The sequence below is a fragment of the Schistocerca piceifrons genome, chromosome 11, assembly GCF_021461385.2.
Source record: "Schistocerca piceifrons isolate TAMUIC-IGC-003096 chromosome 11, iqSchPice1.1, whole genome shotgun sequence".
In the NCBI taxonomy this organism is placed as follows: domain Eukaryota; kingdom Metazoa; phylum Arthropoda; class Insecta; order Orthoptera; family Acrididae; genus Schistocerca; species Schistocerca piceifrons.
In genome coordinates this window covers 21,069,407-21,090,926 of record NC_060148.1, presented here as the reverse complement: position 1 = coordinate 21,090,926, position 21,520 = coordinate 21,069,407, and the positions used below count along the sequence as shown (strand labels likewise).

At 44.3% G+C, this 21,520-nt stretch overlaps 1 protein-coding gene across 1 annotated transcript in view; it reads right to left on the bottom strand.

The window, feature by feature from the left end:
* LOC124720239 (period circadian protein) overlaps positions 1 to 20,946 on the bottom strand; it is a 200,965-nt gene extending 180,019 nt beyond the window's left edge. Inside the window, exon 1 of the mRNA XM_047245556.1 lies at positions 20,410 to 20,946. The gene's annotated coding sequence lies outside the window, so the exon portion shown is untranslated. The remainder of the gene's footprint in view (positions 1 to 20,409) is intronic.
* Between the last annotated feature and the right edge of the window lie 574 nt (positions 20,947 to 21,520).

The window sequence follows — 21,520 nt, the reverse complement described above, 5'->3', positions numbered from 1 at the left end:
AACTGAACCTAAATAACGAGAAGTGTGATGTCCTCCACATGAATGCTAAAAGGAATCCGTTAAACTTCGGTTACACAATAAATCATGCTAATCTAAAGGCCGTAAATTCAACTAAATACCTAGGAATTAAAATTACCAACAGTTTAAGTTGGAAGGAACACATAGAAAATGTTGTGGTGAAGGCTAACCACAGCCTGCGTTTTGTTGCCAGGACACTTAGAAAATGTAGCAGATCTACTAAGCAGACTGCCTACAATACGCTTGTCCGTCCTCTTTTAGAATACTGCTGCGCGGTGTGGGATCCTTACAAGATATGATTGGAGAACATCGAGAAAGTTCAAAGAAGGGCAGCTCGTTTTGTATTATCGCGAAATTTGGGAGAGAGTGTCACTGAAATGATACAGGGTTTGGGGTGGACGTAATTAAAACAAAGGCGTTTTTCGACGGAATCTTCTCATGAAATTCCAACCACCAACATCCTGCTCCGAATGCGAAAATAATGCGTTGACACCTACCTACATAGGGAGAAACGATTACCATGATAAAATAAGGGAAATCAGAGCTCGTACGGAAAGGTATGGGCGTTCGTTCATTCCGCGCGCTACGCAAAGATATAGATGTTCGCTCTTTCCACGCGGTATACGAGATTGGAATAACAGACAATTGCGAAGGTGGTTCGATGAACCCTCTGCCAGGCACTTAAATGTGATTTGTAAGAGTATCCCCGTAAATGTAGATGTAGATTCAGTGGTCTGCAGAGAACGTCATACTGCTGTCTGAAGAATTACGAGAGGGTAAACAGGAAAAACGGGAATTATTTTATTAATAACTATATATTTTCAAATTGTTTACAAAACAACCTTATCCCCTTCAAAATACTCTCCGTTTGTCCCACCGTTGCTTCCACCCTTCAAAAAAATTTTTGTGGTCGTCTTTAGAAATGACTGACAGCGCCTCACTCGTATATTTCTTGACTTCTTCAGTATTGTCAAATTGGTGTCCTTTCATGCCCCTTTTTATGCGTGGAAATAAGAAAAAGTGCACGGAGCTAGGTCAACAGAGGTAGGTGCGTGGGGCAGCGGAAAGATCTCATTTTTAGCCAAAAACTGTCTGACAGATATGGCTGTGTGTGCTGGTGCGTTGTCGTGCTGGTAGAACCAGTCTCCAGGTCTGCCACAAATCAGATCTTTTTTGATGAAGACTGTTGCGCAATCTTCTTAAGACTACCAAATACGTGTGGTTTGGTTGCCGTTCTCAGCTGGGGGAACAAACTCTGAATGAACTACCTCATTGGCACCAAAAAAGCAAATCATCATTGTTTTGATGTATGATTTGACTTGACGATGATTTTTGGACGAGGTGACGATGGCGTCATCCGTTGGCTTGACTCTTGGTTGTATCCAGAGCACCGTGACTGATGGCCAGTGATGACCTTCGACAGAAAACCTGAACCTGTTGCAAGCCGTTGTTTCAAAGCACGACATGTTTGAACTCTACGTTCCTTTTGATTGACAGTCACAACCCAAGGAACAAACTTGGCAGCAACGGTTTTCATTCCCGGACCTTCCGTTAAAATTCGCTGAACCGAGCTCCAAGATAATCCACTTATCTCTGACAGTTGATCAATTATCTGTCGACCGTCTGTGAGCACAAGCGCTCGATTTTTTTCAATATTTTCGTCGATTCGGGCAGTCGACGGACGTTCGGAATGAGTTGGTCATCAATAGGCGTGTCGCCATTTTTAAATTGAGCAAACCGCTCGTACACTTGCGTTCTTCCGTAGCGTCATTCGGTACGCTGTTTCCGACATTAAAAAAAGTTTCAGAAACTTATAATTAAATTTCCCCAGAGACATTTAACAATGGGAGGCCGCCAATTGTGAAATTCAGATTCGATTCATACTGCGCATAATAAAAGCTCATGGCCAGAGGTGTAATGTGGCAAAGCAACAAGATGCACTTCTCAGCCGTTGTCCAGAAAATCGACAGTTAAAAGAAACCGTTGCGATGAAATACTCTCTACGATTGATAAAGGTGGCAGGGGTAAAATACACCGAGCGAAAGGCTATTTACAATTTGTACAGAAGCCAGACGGCAGCTACACTCCTGGAAATGGAAAAAAGAACACATTGACACCGGTGTGTCAGACCCACCATACTTGCTCCGGACACTGCGAGAGGGCTGTACAAGCAATGATCACACGCACGGCACAGCGGACACACCAGGAACCGCGGTGTTGGCCGTCGAATGGCGCTAGCTGCGCAGCATTTGTGCACCGCCGCCGTCAGTGTCAGCCAGTTTGCCGTGGCATACGGAGCTCCATCGCAGTCTTTAACACTGGTAGCATGCCGCGACAGCGTCGACGTGAACCGTATGTGCAGTTGACGGACTTTGAGCGAGGGCGTATAGTGGGCATGCGGGAGGCCGGGTGGACGTACCGCTGAATTGCTCAACACGTGGGGCGTGAGGTCTCCACAGTACATCGATGTTGTCGCCAGTGGTCGGCGGAAGGTGCACGTGCCCGTCGACCTGGGACCGGACCGCAGCGACGCACGGATGCACGCCAAGACCGTGGGATCCTACGCAGTGCCGTAGGGGACCGCACCGCCACATCCCAGCAAATTAGGGACACTGTTGCTCCTGGGGTATCGGCGAGGACCATTCGCAACCGTCTCCATGAAGCTGGGCTACGGTCCCGCACACCGTTAGGCCGTCTTCCGCTCACGCCCCAACATCGTGCAGCCCGCCTCCAGTGGTGTCGCGACAGGCGTGAATGGAGGGACGAATGGAGACGTGTCGTCTTCAGCGATGAGAGTCGCTTCTGCCTTGGTGCCAATGATGGTCGTATGCGTGTTTGGCGCCGTGCAGGTGAGCGCCACAATCAGGACTGCATACGACCGAGGCACACAGGGCCAACACCCGGCATCATGGTGTGGGGAGCGATCTCCTACACTGGCCGTACACCACTGGTGATCGTCGAGGGGACACTGAATAGTGCACGGTACATCCAAACCGTCATCGAACCCATCGTTCTACCATTCCTAGACCGGCAAGGGAACTTGCTGTTCCAACAGGACAATGCACGTCCGAATGTATCCCGTGCCACCCAACGTGCTCTAGAAGGTGTAAGTCAACTACCCTGGCCAGCAAGATCTCCGGATCTGTCCCCCATTGAGCATGTTTGGGACTGGATGAAGCGTCGTCTCACGCGGTCTGCACGTCCAGCACGAACGCTGGCGCCAGGTGGAAATGGCATGGCAAGCCGTTCCACAGGACTACATCCAGCATCTCTACGATCGTCTCCATGGGAGAATAGCAGCCTGCATTGCTGCGAAAGGTGGATATACACTGTACTAGTGCCGACATTGTGCATGCTCTGTTGCCTGTGTCTATGTACCTGTGGTTCTGTCAGTGTGATCATGTGATGTATCTGACCCCAGGAATGTGTCAATAAAGTTTCCCCTTCCTGGGACAATGAATTCACGGTGTTCTTATTTCAATTTCCAGGAGTGTATAAGAGCAAAGTGGCACGAAAGGGAAGCAGTGGTTGGGAAGGGAGCGAGACAGGGTTGTAGCCTATCCCCGATGTTATTCAATCTGTATATTGAGCAAGCAGTAAAGGAAACAAAAGAAAAATTCGGAGTAGGTATTAAAATCCATGGAGAAGAAATAAAAAGTTTGAGGTTTGCCAATGACATTGTAATTCCGTCAGGGACAGCAACGGACTTGGAAGAGTAGTAGAACGTAAAGGACAGTGTCTTGAATCGAAGATATAAAATGAACATCAACAAAAGCACAACAAGGATAATGAAATGCAGTCTAATTACGTCGGTAGATGTTAAGAGAATTAAATTAGGAAACGGGACACTTAAAATAGTAAATGAGTTTCGCTATTTGGCCAGAAAAATAACTGATGGTGTTCGAAATAAGGAGAATATAAAATGCAGACTGGCAATGGCAAGAAAAGCGATTCTGAAGGAGATAAATTTGTTAACAGAGTATAAATTTAAGTCTCAGGAAGTCCTTTCTGAAAGTATTTGTATGGAATGAAGTCATGTATGGAAGTGAAACATGGACGATAAACAGTTTAGACAAGAAGAGAATAGCAGCTTTTGAAATGTGGTGCTACAAAAGAATGCTGAAGGTTACATGGGTAGATCACATAACTAATGAGGAGGTACAGAATAGAATTGGGGAGAAGAGAAGTTTGTGGCACACCTTGACTAGAAGAAGGGATCGGTTGGTAGGACACATTCTGAGGCATCAAGGGATGACCAATTTAGTATTGCGGGAAAGTGTGGGGTTTAAATAAAAATAGCTCTAAGCACTATGGGACTTAACATCTAAGGTCATCAGTCCCCTAGACTTAGAACTACTTAAACCTAACTAACCTAGAGACATTACACACACCCATGCCCGAGGCAGGATTCGAACCTGCGACCCCGTAGCTACAGCGCGGTTCCGGACTGAAACGCCTAGAACCGCTCGGCTACACCGGCCGGCCGTGGGCATTAAAATCGTAGAGACGGACCAAGAGACGAACACAGCAAGCAGATTCAGAGAGATGTAGGTTGCAGTAGTTATTCGAAGGTGATCAGAGTTGCACAGAATAGAGAGCAGCATCAAACCAGTCTTCGGGCTGAAGACCACAACGACAACAATGCATCTGGAAACGTTAAATGTCCCCATACACAATCAAACAATTTATCAAATTAACAGCTTTGTCAAATATTTCACCGTGTACTACTCTGTTGACATGTTTGTTAGACACAGGGCGTGTTTGACGTCTTTGAGAGAGGTTTCGATTGACAGTAGATTTTACAAGATGGGGAACGTTGTTTGTGTCAATGTTTCGCCGCGCACGTTTACCGGAAAAAAGTTTTGTTACAAAACTCACAGCACTGCGAGTTTCCACAACTATGAAAACAAGGATAAAAATAAAACAGCACTGTTGTTGTTGTTGTCTTCAGTCCTGAGACTGGTTTGATGCAGCTCTCCATGCTACTCTATCCTGTGCAAGCTTCTTCATCTCCCAGTACCTACTGCAGCCTACATCCTTCTGAATCTGTTTAGTGTATTCATCTCTTGGTCTCCCTCTACGATTTTTACCCTTCACGCTGCCCTCCAATGCTAAATTTGTGATCCCTTGATGCCTCAGAACATGTCCTACCAACCGATCCCTTCTTCTAGTCAAGTTGTGCCACAAGCTCCTCTTCTCCCCAATTCTATTCCATATCTCCTCATTAGTTATGTGATCTACCCATCTACTCTTCAGCATTTTTTGTAGCGCCACATTTAGAAAGCTTCTATTCTCTTCTTGTCCAAAATATTTATCGTCCATGTTTCACTTCCATACGTGGCTACACTCCATACAAATACTTTCAGAAACGACTTCCTGACACTTAAATCTATACTGGATGTTAAGAAATTTCTCTTCTTCAGAAACGCTTTCCTTGCCATTGCCAGTCAGCATTTTATATCCTCTCTACTTCGACCATCATCAGTTATTTTGCTCCCCAAACAGTAAAACTCCTTTACTATTTTAAGTGTCTCATTTTCTAATCTAATTCCCTCAGCATCACCCGATCTAATTCGACTAAATTCCATTATCCTCGCTAAGCTTTTGTTGATGTTCATCTTATATCCTCCTTTCAAGACACTGTCCATTCCGTTCAACTGCTCTTCCAAGTCCTTTGCTGTCGCTGACAGAATTACAATGTCATCGGCGAACCTCAAAGTTTTTATTTCTTCTCCGTGGAATTTAATTCCTACTCCGAATTTTTCTTTTGTTTCCTTTACTGCTTACTCAATATACAGATTGAATAACATCGGGGACAGGCTACAACCCTGTCTCACTCCCTTCCCAACCCCTGCTTCCCTTTCATGGCCCCCGACACTTGTAACTGCCTTCTGGCCTCTGTACAAATTGTAAATAGCCTATCGCTCGGTGTATTTTACCCCTGCGACCTTTAGAATTTGAAAGAGAGTATTCGAGTCAACATTGTCAAAAGCTTTCTCTAAGCTAGTTACCAAACTAGTAGTTACCAAAATGATACAGGTATTGCCTCTTTCCCAGCCGTATATTGCACAACAAGACATTGAGGAGAAAATAAATATTCCGTGCACAACATTCAAGCTGAAGTATAATATGTAACATTTTGAAAAAAAAAAAAAAAAAAAAACAATAAACGATTCCGGTTTTGCCACGGGCGATAAATGTGTTCTCACGCTGTGGTATTTTAATACACCGTCGTCGGGGACCAAGTGGGCGAGAATAATTTTCGAATAATTGTGTTTCTTTTTCAATGCGACGGCCAAGTAATTTCTTGATTAAACGTTTGACTGCCCTCTCGGAGAAAGTAGATGTAACCGTCAGGTTGTGAGTGTAATACTTCCTATAGCAAATTTTTCATGGATACGTTTCTCTCCCAACATTAACTATTCCTGAACCAGTGTTTTCATTCTTGATTGATTGCACAACACGCTTTGTCTGTAGCGGTAGCCATTGCACTGGTATCATAATAGTTCGAAACACGAAAATCGTTTGCTATAGTTCAATTCTTTTATCTTGGCGGCTCGCGCATGCCTGCCCAGACGCGGGAGATTGCTGCGTTGCCAGTTGTACGCGCCAAGAGAAGCAGCGCCATAGTATAGTATAGTTCGCAAACTTATCTTTAGGGGGGAGCGCGCAGTTAATGAAGTAAAGCCACCACGGCCGCATTAACCCTTTCGCTGCTGCAGAGACGTGCTCCCCGCATTTTGTCATCACTGCACTGCTCGCCTGTGCAGACACACGGTGTTCCGACTGCTTTGACACACTTATCATTCGATTTCACAAAAACTATTTGGTAAAAAAATTTGATTTTTACACATCTTCTTGACTGATACCTTCCCCCCATAAATGACTTAATTTTGTTTCGTTGTTCAACGCAGTTATTGTGCAGCATTAAATGTAGTAAACCATTGCACGAAATTTTGAAGAGTTTGCAGAGGTAAAAAAGTCCATAGCGTATACTTTCAGTATGGTTGATTTCAGTTGCCACTAGAAATTGCCTTTCTATCGCCTGAATTAAGAGGCTTATTGCTTGTTTGGTTTAATTAATAGAATACGAAGCAATTGGTATAAAGAATGCTTTTTCCAAACTTTCTTTTATAGAAAGTCTGCTGTCACGACATTGCTTTTGTTGAATTGTTTATTTATGACTGAACGTTTCTAAAACTGAACACGCTCGTCCGTGCTCTGCACTGCAGTCGAGCTCTGGCGACGTCGTTCTCTGTTCATTGGCTGACTGTGGTTTGTGACGTCAGATGCGCAGAACGAACCTAAACTCGGCCACCGTCATAAATGACGCGCACTTTAGTGATGGTTCAAGTGGCTCTGAGCACTATGGGACTCAACTGCTGTGGTCACCAGTCCCCTAGAACTTAGAACTACTTAAACCTAACTAAGGACGTCACACACACCCATGCCCGAGGCAGGATTCGAACCTGCGACCGTAGCAGCAGCGCGGCTCCGGACTGGAGCGCCTAGAACCGCACGGCCACCGCGGCCGGCACACTTTAGTGATGTTAGATTGACAAACTTTGTTGGTATGTGTACGAGCGTGTGAGACAAACCCGTCGATAAGAAAGTTTTATCGCCTGCAGGTCCTGGGGTGTCCACACAACTTCCAGCCCCTCTCTCTCTCTCTCTCTCTCTCTCTCTCTCTTTCCCTGCCTCCCTCTTATTCAATGCGTCTGCTATCCACTCCCTGCAGCGCTTATAGCTCGGGAGACGAAGCAGATCTCACAAGCTCTTCCCAGAAGACTGCCTTTTACATAAGAAACCTCCCTCGTATTCTGACAAAGCGTACCGTTTTTACCCAAGAATCCCCCGGCCCCTTTTACAACCAGAGCACTGTGCGCTTCCCTTACGGCAAATCTACACAAAGGGCGGCTGGTGTAGGTTAGTAGAAGTCGAAATATGGGCCTAGTGAAGCTTATGGAGTGCAGTCATCTTTGGAACACGATGGCACTCCGTCTTGACGTGCGGTAATTCCTGGCAAAAAAAATCTGGCAAAAAGGGCATTCCTGGCCAAGAGTAGTCTACAGGCACCAAACTTAGGCCTTAATTTGAGGAAAAAAATTATGAGAATGTACATTTGGAGCACAGCATTGTATGGTAGTGAAACATGCACTGTGGGAAAACGGGAAAGAAAAGAGGCTCAAAAAATGGCTCTGAGCACTATGGGACTTAACTGCTGAGGTCATCAGACACCTAGAACTTAGAACTACTTAAACCCAACTAACCTAAGGACATCACACAGACCCATGCCAAGGTAGGATTCGAACCTGCGACCGTAGCGGTCGCGCGGTTCCAGACTGTAGCGCCTAGAACCGCTCGGCCACCCCGGACGGCACAGAAAAGAGTCGAAGCTTTTGAGATGTGGTGCTACAGACGAATGTGGAAAATTAGGTGGACTGATAAGGCACGGAATGAGCAGATCCTGCGTAGAATCTGCGAGAAAAGGAATGTGTGGAAAACACTGACAAGAAGAAGGCACACGATTATGGGACATGTGTTAAGATATCAGATAACAATGATGATGACATCGATTTGTTGTACGAGGGTAGAATATATTCTGATAACAAACGCAGTAAGGTATCTCGAACAGAATGGCATTCTCCATGCCAACCAGCATGGATTCCGAAAACATCGATCGACTGAAACCCAACTCCCATTCCTCTCACCTAAAAGCTTCGGATTAAGGCGTTCAGGTAGATGCAATATTTGTCGATGTGCGAAAAGCTAATGACTCAGTATTACTAGCTTATTATCAAAAGAGCGATCTTATGGGGTAGCAAGCGTAATTTGAGACTGGATTTTTTTTGTGGGGGTGGGGGTGGGGGTGGGGGGTGGGGGGGGGGCGCAGGATCGAAGGACTATGTGGAAAAGGAGAAGGGCAGAATGACAGGATATATGTTAAAACATGAGGGACTGACTTCCACGATACTAGAGGGAGCTCTAGAGGGCAAAAACTGTAGAGGAAGACAGACACTGAAATACATCCATCAAATAATTGGGAACGTAGGTTGCAAGTGCTACTCTGAGAGGAAAAGGTGGTACAGGACAGGGTTTCGTCGGTGGATGTTTGAAACCAATCAGAACACTGATGGCTCAACAAACAAAGTAAAATAAAATAAAAGCGTCCGTAAATAATTCAGCAGAATGTCACAATGAAGCCAGAAGTGTGAACCGCAGTAAAAATTGTGAACGCGAACATTTGCAAGCGAATAATGATGAAAAATTATGGTTGACAGTATTAAATATCTTATCAGAATCAGAAGAATTGATTTTTCCGCCGCCCGTTGTGGCCGAGCGGCTCCAGGCGTTTCAATCTGGAACCGCGCGACCGCTACGGTCGCAGGTTCGAGTCGTGCCTCGGGCATGGATGTGTGTGATGTCCTTGGGTTAGTCAGGTTTAAGTAGTTCTAAGTTCTAGGGGACTGACGACCTCAGATGTTAAGTCTCATATTTGCTGAGAGCCATGATTAGCACAACACAACACCCAGTCTCTGAGCGGAGAAAATCTCCGACCCAGCTGGGAATCGAACTCGGGTCAATAGGATTGAAATTCTGTCGCGGTGACCACTCAGCTACCGGAGGCGGACACCCAATGTCAATGGGTTTGATTTGTGGGGCGCTCAACTGCGCGGCCATCAGCGCCCGTACAAAGTCCCAATCTTTACACAGTCCAGTTTAAGCCACGTTCACACATTATGATGAAATGATGGGGAAAACTCAAGCACTCAGTCCCCGGGCAGAGAAAATCCCCAACCCAGCCGGGAATCGAACCCAGGACCCCGTGATCCAGAGGCAGCAACGCTAGCGACATTTTTTTTTTTTTATCTCACTTCGTTCCTTGGTCGATGAATTTGTTCGGGGCGGACGTCCCGTGATGCTTCTTCAAGTTAATCGTCGATCCATTAACTCAGATTTTTTTTTTATTATAGAGGGCAGCTAACCCTCTGACCGTAACCACTACACCACGAACTGCGGATAATCAAATGTCAAAGAACACAGATTTAAAAAATACACAGACCTGTTTAGAAATGTCCACGTTCAGTGTCAAACTCGAACAAATTCTCACATGTGGAAAAAAAAAACTGGGCAACTCCTAAATTTATTCACAAATTTCAGCTTTGTTATTCACTCCGTAACAAAGAATCCGCATAAGGGCGAGTAGAGCTTAATCGTGTACTACACGAAATGTACTCGCAGTTGCGAATACGAACGACGGTTAGCTGCATACGGGAATGACTGCAATCGAAATTTGTGCCCGACCGGGACACGAACCCGAGCTTCCCGATTTGCGCGAGCGGTCGCCTTAACCGCTTTGGTTATTCCTGCAAGAGTGACGGCCGGACGCAAATTGCTATTCACTGGTGAACCAAAACATTACGACCACTGCCCGCCGCAAAGTTGGATGCCCCCTGGTGGTGTTGCAGGCGCGTGACGCGGGAACAAAAGTACACTACTGGCCATTAGATTAGATTACATTAGATTAGATTACATTAGATTAGATTAAAGGAGTGAGACAGGCTTGTAGCCTCTCCCCGATGTTACTCAATCTGTATATTGAGCGAGCAGTAAAGGAAACAAAAGAAAAATTCGGAGTAGGTATTAAAATTCATGGAGAAGAAGTAAAAACTTTGAGGTTCGCCGATGACATTGTAATTCTGTCAGAGACAGCAAAGGACTTGGAAGAGCAGTTGAACGGAATGAACAGTGTCTTGAAAGGAGGATATAAGATGAACATCAACAAAAGCAAAACGAGGATAATGGAATGTAGTCGAATTAAGTCGGGTGATGCTGAGGGAATTAGATTAGGAAATGAGACACTTAAAGTAGTAAAGCAGTTTTGCTATTTGGGGAGCAAAATAACTGATGATGGTCAAAGTAGAGAGGATATAAAATGTAGACTGGCAATGGCAAGGAAAGCGTTTCTGAAGAAGAGAAATTTGTTAACGTCGAGTATAGATTTAAGTGTCAGGAAGTCGTTTCTGAAAGTATTTGTATGGAGTGTAGCCATGTATAGAAGTGAAACATGGACGATAAATAGTTTGGACAAGAAGAGAATAGAAGCTTTCGAAATGTGGTGCTACAGAAGAATGTTGAAGATTAGATGGGTAGATCACATAACTAATGAGGAAGTATTGAATAGGATTGGGGAGAAGAGAAGTTTGTGGCACAACTTGACCAGAAGACGGGATCGGTTGGTAGGACATGTTCTGAGGCATCAAGGGATCACCAATTTAGTATTGGAGGGCAGCGTGGAGGGTAAAAATCGTAGAGGGAGACCAAGAGATGAATACACTAAACAGATTCAGAAGGATGTAAGTTGCAGTAGGTACTGGGAGATGAAGAAGCTTGCACAGGATAGAGTAGCATGGAGAGCTGCATCAAACCAGTCTCAGGACTGAAGACCACAACAACAAACATAGATTAGATTAATACTAGTTCCATGGATCATGAATACGATATTTCGTAATGATGTGGAACGAGTCAAATTTTCCACTACATGACATAATTAAGTTAATTTAAGAACATAATTAAGTTAATTTAACAACATACTTAAGTTAATACAACAACTTTTTCATTTTTTTGTGTTTTTTATTTTTAATTTTTTACTTTTTTAATTTTTTTTAAAATTTATATCTAACAAGTCCTCTATGCAGTGGAAGGAGTTGTCATTCAGAAATTCTTTTAATTTCGTCTTAAATACTTGTTGGTTATCTGTCAGACTTGTGATACTATTTGGTAAGTGACCAAAGACTTTAGTGCCAGTATAATTCACCCCTTTCTGTGCCAAAGTTAGATTTAATCTTGAATAGTGAAGATCATCCTTTCTCCTAGTATTGTAGTTATGCACACTGCTGTTACTGTTGAATTGGGTTTGGTTGTTAATAACAAATTTCATAAGAGAGTATATATACTGAGAAGCTACTGTGAATATCCCTAGATCCTTAAATAGATGTCTGCAGGATGATCTTGGGTGGACTCCAGCTTTTATTCTGATTACACGCTTTTGTGCAATAAATACTTTATTCCTCAGTGATGAATTACCCCAAAATACGATGTCATATGCCAGCAATGAGTGAAAATAGGCGTAGTAAGCTAATTTACTAAGATGTTTATCACCAAAATTTGCAATGACCCTTCTTGCATAAGTAGCTAAACTCAAACGCTTCAGCAGATCATCAATGTGTTTCTTCCAATTTAATCTCTCATCAATGGCCACACCTAAAAATTTGGAATATTCCACCTTAGCTATATGCTTCTGATTAAGGTCTATATTTATTAATGGCGTCATACCATTCACTGTACGGAACTGTATGTACTGTGTCTTATCAAAATTCAGTGAGAGTCCGTTTACAAGGAGCCACTTAGTAATTTTCTGAAAGACAGTATTGACAATTTCACCAGTTAATTCTTGTTTGTCAGGTGTGATTACTATATTTGTATCATCAGCAAAGAGAACTAACTTTGCCTCTTCATGAATATAGAATGGCAAGTCATTAATATATATTAAGAACATTAAAAGTGCTACACCAAGAAGAAATGCAGGTGATAAACGGGTATTCATTGGACAAATATGCTGCACTATAACCGACATGTGATTACATTTTCACGCAATTTGGGGGCATAGATCCTGAGAAATCAGTACCCAGAACAACCACCTCCGGCCGTAATAACGGCCTTCATACGCTTGGGCATTGAGTCAAACAGAGTTTGGTTCGCGTGTACAGGTACAGCTGCCCATGCAGCTTCAACACGATACCACAGTTCATCGAGAGTAGTGACTGGCGTATTGTGACGAGCCAGTTGCTCGGCCACCATCGACAAGACGTTTTCAATTGGTGACTACATGCGGTCGTGCATTATCCTGCTGAAATGTAGGGTTTCGCAGGGATCGAGTGAAGGGTAGAGCCACGGGTCGTAACACATCTGAAATGTAACGTCCACTGTTCAAAGTACCGTCAGTACGAACAAGAGGTGACCGAGACGTGTAACCAATGGCACCCCATACCAACACGCCGGGTGATACGCCACTATGGCGATGACTAATACACGCTTCCAATGTGCGCTCATCGCGATGTCGCCAACCACGGATGCGACCATCGTGATGCTGTAAACAGAACTTGGATTCATCCGAAAAAATGACGTTTTGCCATTCGTGCACCCAGGTTCGTCGTCGAGTACACCATCGCAGGCGCTCCTGTCTGTGATGCAGCGTCATGGGTAACCGCAGCCACGGTCTCCGAGCTGATAGTCCGTGCTGCTGCAAACGTCGTCGAACTGTTCGTGCAGATGGTTGTTGCCTTGCAAACGTCCCCATCTGTTGACTCAGGGATCGAGACACGGCTGCACGATCCGTTACAGCCGTGCGGATAAGATGCCTGTCATCTCGGCTTGCTAGTGATACGACGCCGTCGGGATCCAGCACGGCGTTCCGTATTACCCTGCTGAAGTCACCGTTTCCATATTCTGCTAACAATCATTGGATCTCGACCGACACGAGCAGCAATGTCGCGATACGATAAACCGCAATCTCGATAGGCTACAATCCGACCTTTATCAAAGTCGGAAACTTGATGGTACGCATTTCTCCTCCTTACACGAGGCATCACAACAACGTTTCACCAGGCAACGCCGGTCAACTGCTGTTTGTGTATGAGAAATCGGTTGGAAACTTTCCTCATGTCAGCACGTTGTAGATGTCGCCACCGGCGCCAACCTTGTGTGAATAATAATGGTCTGAAATGCTAATCATTTGCATATCGTAGCATCATCTTCCTGTCGGTTAAATTTCGCGACTCTAGGACGTCATCTTCGTGGTGTAGCAATTTTAATGGCCAGTAGTGTAATTATCGATATATCAAGAGGACTATCGACAAGCTACACTTCAGCAAGTCCAGTTACTGCACACCTATGGTGTTGTATGAGTCCAGTTGTTGTTTTGTTAGTCGGCTCAGTTCTTTCTTGCAGTTGAATTTAATGTTAGCTTTGCTGTTTATTGCTTCTTTTCTGTGTATTGTTCTAATAGTTCAGATAAGTTCGTAACAAGAGAGAAGGGGAAAAGCAATTTCGATTCTTCCCGTATCGTTATGTTGAAAATACGTACACGCTCCTATAGTATAGCAATTTAACGTTAGCACTGGGGTCGTTTTTTGGAGACTGGTAGAACTTTGGATTGCAATATTTCACAACGTACCTATAAATAGCATCAAATTAAAATCAGTGGATAAAAATACATTTGGGTTTGCATGTGTCGCTCAAAAATCGCATTGGTCAAGAAAATTTCACCGAAACGGCGATTGATGCATTTAATTTGGTCACGGGGTCGGTACTCTTAATTAGGAGAAAAAAACACTTCCGTTTCGGAACGACGGGGAGGAAAGCCGAAGAGGTGTATGGTGGCACCACATTCGATAGTTCGTTCGCTTTTAAAGAGTTTTTCAGCGGATTACTGGAATTCTTCCAAGCCGACTGCCCCCTGCACTTTCGTCCAGAATCTGTTTACGCTCTTGTAACACTATAATAAGTCAAGCGTTTTTTTTTTTTTTTTCAGATGTTCCATGATCATCTTCAAACTGTAAGGTTTTTAAGTTGTAGAAATAACTATAAATGTATACATAAAAAACTCGCTTAGTGCCCGCTGCTTCGCTCGCGTAGGCTGTATGGCCTGCAGAAATTTCTTTTGCTCTCATTTAATCGAATTTTAATGTTGTTCACGTATTGCAACACCTTCCAAGTTTTCACTGTAATTAAGGCCACAGAAGCATGGCCTTTTCTCACTAAAAGGCGATTCTGGTAGCTGGCGTCCGACGTCTTTCTGAATCATGCCTTTTGCGTTCTTGGGGAAATATTTGCATAGCAACTTCCATTCCCAGACAAGTATATTTTTATTTACAAGAGAGAAGTGAAATACAAATTTCAGAAATTTAGCTTTTAAATTTTTTTTAATGTAACGAAATATTTTCTTACAATTTTTTATCAAAAAAAAAATTTTCAAATGTGTGTGAAATCTTATGGGACTTTACTGCTAAGGTCATGAGTCCCCTAGAACTTATAAGTACTTAAACCTAACTAACCTAAGGACATCACACACATCCATACCCAAGGCAGGATTCGAACCTGCGACCATAGCAGCCGCGTGGTTCTGGACTGTAGCGCCTAGAACCGCTCGGCCACCACGCCCGGCCTGAGACAGGTTAACTCACCAACGTCTGGGGCAAATCCAGCCAAATTTTCTACATACATTACTCATTATTCCTGTAAAGGTATGTTGCAACAATATACCCCAACCACCCCTAGGGGCGGAAGTGGGGCTGGGAATTATAAAAAAAAAAAAAACATGAAACGACCGCTATTAGTATGAAATCCATAGGTTTTGGGGGCAGTCACTATGATACAAATGAAATGACACAATTTCAGAGACTGCACTGGTCTCGTACAAATATGATTTTATGTACCTATACTGAAGTGTTGATTGAAAATTTGTACCAAGGCTGGGAATTGAACCTGGATCTCTTGCTTGGAGGATTGAGGAGGGAGGCATAGCAGAGTAATCCGTGCGGCTTTGTGAACCACAGTGTCATGGTGCCTTAGTGGCTAACAGACCTGCCTAGCAATCAGCAGACCCGGTTTCGAATCCCGTCTTGGTACTAATTTTCGATCGCCGCTTCATTCCATATACATAAAAGGCACTATGAATACTTCACCACTACAGTTGGGGAACTGGGCCTGGAGGAGGGGACGAAGACAGTATCACATAAACAACTCCCTGTAATTTGTGATAGAATTTCTACCAAAACTGGCAAATGTATCACTTGCCGTCTGGAAAAAATTAAAACGATAATAAGGTTGCCCTACCAGCCTGGTAGCTGAAGGTTTGGCGTGGGAAGGCATCACATAAAAAGCATGGGTAGCGATGCCTGGAGCAATTTCAACCAAATATGGTGTATAAAGTTGTGGTATTGCTGCCAGACGTGGGAGCGAGGATGGGTGACATGTCGAAACATCGAAAAACAAACTGTTGGTATATCTTCCCTGTATTTAGGTCATCTGGATTACTTCAGAAGTATAAGGAGCAATGTCTCTCACTCGTCCTTGTTGGCTGCACATACCACATCGTGTTTCGGGGACCAAAATCACACCAAACAGCTCACAATCAATACCAGAGAGATATTTAACATGCTCTCTAGAGATGGAAGGTGTAAAGAAAAAAAATTCACAATTGGTTGCCAGCAGCACTCCTGTTTTTCGAAACGACAGTCTATAACTGGCAGAATTATACGTTTCACAAGCTGCGACATCGTCGCGAAAAAACACAGTGACCCGTGTATGTAATAAGTTTCCTTTAATTTACGTCTATGGTCACAATCTTTTCTGTTTAACAGATTACCGGTTTCGGTCTTTGATGACCATCATCAGATCTGTCTCATAAAAACAAACTCCTAATGCACTGCAGCCATAGTGGCATAGTCAACTGTTAAATGCGGAATCAACACCAGCATCGTCAAATACATATAAATCACATCACATGAGTAAAACTACTGTTTAAAACATTAGTTTTACTGACAACATGACTGATGCTGGTGTTGATTCCACATTTAATAGTTGACTATGCCACTATGGCTGCAGTGCATTAGGACTTTGTTTTTATGAGACAGATCTGATGATGGTCATCAAAGACCGAAACCGGTAAACTGTTAAACAGAAAAGATTGTGACCATAGACGTAAATTAAAGGAAACTTATTAGAATTATACGTTTTGTCCCGATTCAGACGAAACACCAGAGCGAAAATCGCTAGGGATATGGCTGGGATACGCATACAAATTTGTGTGACATATGTTAAATGTGTGCAAAATATATTTCTGTGTAAAATATAGAACTACAATGCAAAACTTAAGGACAAAAGTAACTTCTCCTGATGTGCCACCTATGAGTAACATAGTTCGATGTGGCTTGCGCCGTAGATAGGAAGAACTGAAACAGTACAGCACAGAAGGTATCTGAAAGAAATACGCAATGAGACAAACAGAAATGACACTTTTATTCGAAGACAGCAATTACACAGAAGTCGCCGCATTTTATGAGGGTCCCCTGGTGGAATACGGTCCTTAACAGGGTGTGTGATCCATCACCAGGGACGGTAGCATGTGCTACGCAATGTTCTCCCATGCTCGCAAACAAGGTTCAAAAGGAATTCTATTCCTCCACCAGTGTGGCTGACAACTGCTGGATGGTTGGTGGTGCATGTGGACGTGCTCCAGTATGACTCCCCAATGTATGCCACACGTGCTCAATTGGATTTAAGTTGGGGCAACACGCAGCCCAGTCTATTCACTGAATATCCTCCCCCACCTGCGCTATTCCATGCGGTCGTGCATTGTCATCCACAAAAACGGTTGCGCATTGTCATCCACAAAAATGGTCGCGCATTGTCATCCACAAAAATGGTCGCGCATTGTCATCCACAAAAATGAAAGGAAGTCAGGGCCGAATGCATGCCTGTGACTTGTGCATGGGGAACACGTACAAGGTCACAGTAGCGTTTACCAGTGAGTGTACCGTCTTCAATGATCTGAAGGTCAGTACACCCATGGAACATTAAGACTTCACACACCGTAAGACCTGGACCACCAAATCAATCGTCTTCAACGACATTCCTAGGTGCATTATACATATGTCTCGCCATATGACACTTCCCATTTGTAATGTCCAGGGACCATCAAGAATCGTGGCGACTACAATGTAATTAGTGTCTCTAAACAAAATTGTCACTCCTGTTTGTTGTTTGAGGCCTGCAGTGCAAAATACGAGACATGTTTAAGTAAGTACCGTTTCGAAATTTAAAAAAAAGATGCGCTAAGATATCTCAATAATTTCATTTTTACATGAAAGCCTGTACCTTAATCTACGCACTGACGCCATTACAGTCTGATTCTTCCTTGCTTACGTTGTGTACTGAGTGTTTGAGATAATCGTTGAGTCCCACCGACTGTGAAGTACGGGCTGTTGTAACATTTCTTAGTGCTAAAGGCCCAAAAGCGATCGATATTCATCGTGAGATCTGTGCAGTTTACGGAGAAAACATTATGAGTGATGGAATGGTAAGAAAGTGGGTGAGAGCGTTTAAAGATGGCCGCACAAATGTGCACGATGAACAACGGAGTGGGCGTCCTTCGGTCGTAAATGAGAGTTTGGGGCAGGAAGTGGACAATAAGGTGAGAGAAAACAGATGCTTTACGGTTTCCTCCTTGCGGGGTGACTTTCCTAATGTTTCTGCATGTCTTTTGTATGGCACTGTGACTGAGCGCTTGTATTACCGAAAATTGTGCGCACGTAGGGTACCTAAAATGTTGACGGACGTGCACAAAACCAAACGTTTTAGACAGTGCATTGACTTTCCTTGAGCGGTACAACAACGACGGTGGTGATTCCTTAGCCAAATTGTTACGGGCGATGAAACGTGGGTGGCCTACTTCACACCAACAAAGCAACAGTCCATGTAAGTTGAGCAAGGGAATCCTTTTGCTGCAAGACAATACCCATCCGCACGTGGCGAATCAGACCAAAGATCTCATCACATCTTTTCGATGAGAAACTCTAGATCATCCTCCGTACAGCCCCGATCTTGCGCCCAGAGACTGCCATCTGTTCCTGCACTTGAAGAAACACCTGGGTGGTCAGCGTCTTCGAGACGATGACGAAGTCAAAACAGTGGTGGTACAGTGGTTAACAAGTCAGGCGGCAGACTTCTATGAGGAGGGTATTCAAAACCTGGCACAAAGTTATGACAAGTGCCTCAGTATTGACGGAAATTCTGCAGAAAGTACAATAAGGTAAACGCTTTCATATTAAAATTATTGAGATTTCTTAGGACATCTTTTTTAATTTTCAAAACGGTACTTAAAAAACACGCCTCATATGTCTTCTAATGACACAATTATTACGAATATCAGTCAGCTACACTGCTCTTTAAATGGTTTTTCTTTTATACACTAATCACGATGGGCCTAAGCCCATTTTGGCATATTGCCACCATTAGGTGCTCTGTAAATACGTAAGTAAGCAATGGTCTTAATATGATGGTCTGTAACTATGATCAGAAAAGATTTTTTATCTTATATGTAATATCTTGATGCCCTTTTTTAAAATTATTAGTTTCTCCTTAGATGTACACTGGAGATGTATATGTGACTTTAGTTGGCTGCTATGTATACTATTTTTCTCTTCACAGCTTGGATGATAGTGGACCATCGATGATACATGTTTACATAGTTACCATTATAAATAAGTTCAAAATTGCTCTGAGGACTATGGGACTTAACATCTGAGGTCATCAGTCCCCTAGAACTTAGAACTACTTAAACCTAACTAACCTAAGGACACCACACACATCCATGCCCGAGGCAGAATTCGATCCTGCGACCGTAGCAGTCCCGCAGTTCCGGACTCGAGCGCCTAGAACCGTACGGCCACCGCGGCCGGCTATAAATAAGTGATGTGTGGAAATTAGGTAGTTTTTCTACTATGTTTATAGGACTGGCTTTTTACTACGTTTTTGTCGGCAATTTATTTTGTCTCACTGCATATTCCTTCCAGTTTCCCTGTGTACCGTACTGGAGCAGTTCTTTCTATGTACGGTCAAAGTATCACCAAGCTTTGTTATTTGGCTGTAGCATATCATCTGAAGGTTGCTTTTGTTATGAGTTTTGCACACCATAGTATGTGATGCGTCCGTATGCGGGTGAAGCCGAGGGAAAAAAGCTTGGATATGCATAAAGACTCTGTGCCACGGATTTTAGGGGGAAAGGGCGAGATTGGGGGGGGGGGGGGGTATGAGAAAGGTCGCCTTGTCCCCCCCCCCCTCACCGCAGTTGCTGTGATCGTATTTCAACCTAGGTGGAACATGAAAATAATATTTCCAGAATGAGATTTTCGCTCTCCAGCGGAGTGTGCGCTGATATGAAACTTCCTGGCAGATTAAAACTGTGTCCCGGACCGAGACTCGAAATCGGGACCTTTGCCTTTCGCGGGCAAGTGCACTTTCTTTCAGGAGTGCTAGTTCTGAAAGGTTCGCAGGAGAGCTTCTGTAAAGTTTGGAAGTTAGGAGACGAGGTACTGGCAGAAGTAAAGCTGTGAGGACCGGGCGCGAGTCGTGTTTGTGTAGCTCAGATGGTAGAGCACTTGCCCGCGAAAGGCAAAGGTCCCGAGTTCGAGTCTCGGTCCAGCACACAGTTTTAATCTGCCAGGAAGTTGAATGAAAATAATATCTTAATAAGCTGTGGCGCTTAGGCATGAACAGAAAACCTATTTCAAAGTATAACAACAATACATTATAGTATATTTTACTCACGTTTGTGGAGTGCGATGGTGGTGGCGAACAGGCCTTCGATCCGGTGAGGGTGATCTGTCACAAAAGTGGAGCAACTCCGGCACTTGTGGCGTATTCTGGGAAGAAACACAGCAGGAGACAGTCAACACACAGAAAACACTCACTGGTGTGTTTTATTCGGTGCAGCAACGAAGCACGGGCGAGTTTGTTGCGAGATGGTGTTCTAACCGCGCGAACGTGGCACGGAAAATAACGCGGGCGAAGCCACACACAGGCCAAGTCAGTGAGTCACGTTGCACGGCCGACTAGTCACGTTGCACGGCCAGCAACTGCGCCGCGCGATGTAATTTGGACGGCACCACTCGCGCACGCGTAGACGCCTGGTTTGCAAAGTTCTGTCTGTCACGGAGCGGCACTGTACGTAACAACTGCGACACTCGCTGCTGGAGCGCGGTTGACGGTGCGAGTGCGTACTGTGCGTACGGTATGTCTGTCGTTTGAGAGCGCAGCTGGGCGTGCTGTTTACTCGTCGGCTGCTTCGCTTTACCTGCCCTTCCGGCTGAGCCGCTCGCGCCTTCTGGCGCCCCGGCGCATGCGCAGAGCCGCGCCGGGCAGCTGTCTCTTTCTGGCGTCACGCACCCGCGCACGTGAGCTCCGCAGTGCAGCCAACCCCGGCGCGAAGTCACCGCCGCGCGCCACCAAATTGCCCCAAGGACCTGACCTTCCCACTGTGAGCCAAATAGCCAGGCCCCCACAACCGCACGAGCGGTCGACTGTGATGAGTGGACAAATTGAATAGCTGGGCGGCGGCCAATTGAGTGGTAAACTGACGCGCGGAGTTCGAATGTTTATACATCGCTTTTGGTTATAAAATGCCTTCCCTTGAGTTAGGTTACAAACATAATGCCTCATTTAAATACGTTACTACAATATACTTTTTAATTTACGAACGAACGGCAACTAGTCACAGCTTATGAATTTATCTTACGTACTACATGGAATCTGCCGTAGCTAAAAGTTATGTACTGGACCCCTAGCATTTTTCGTATTTCATTTACGATAGATGTACGCAAAATGCATCAAAACACTCGAAGATTTGCCCACTGTATTAATAGATACTTTCTGACTCTAC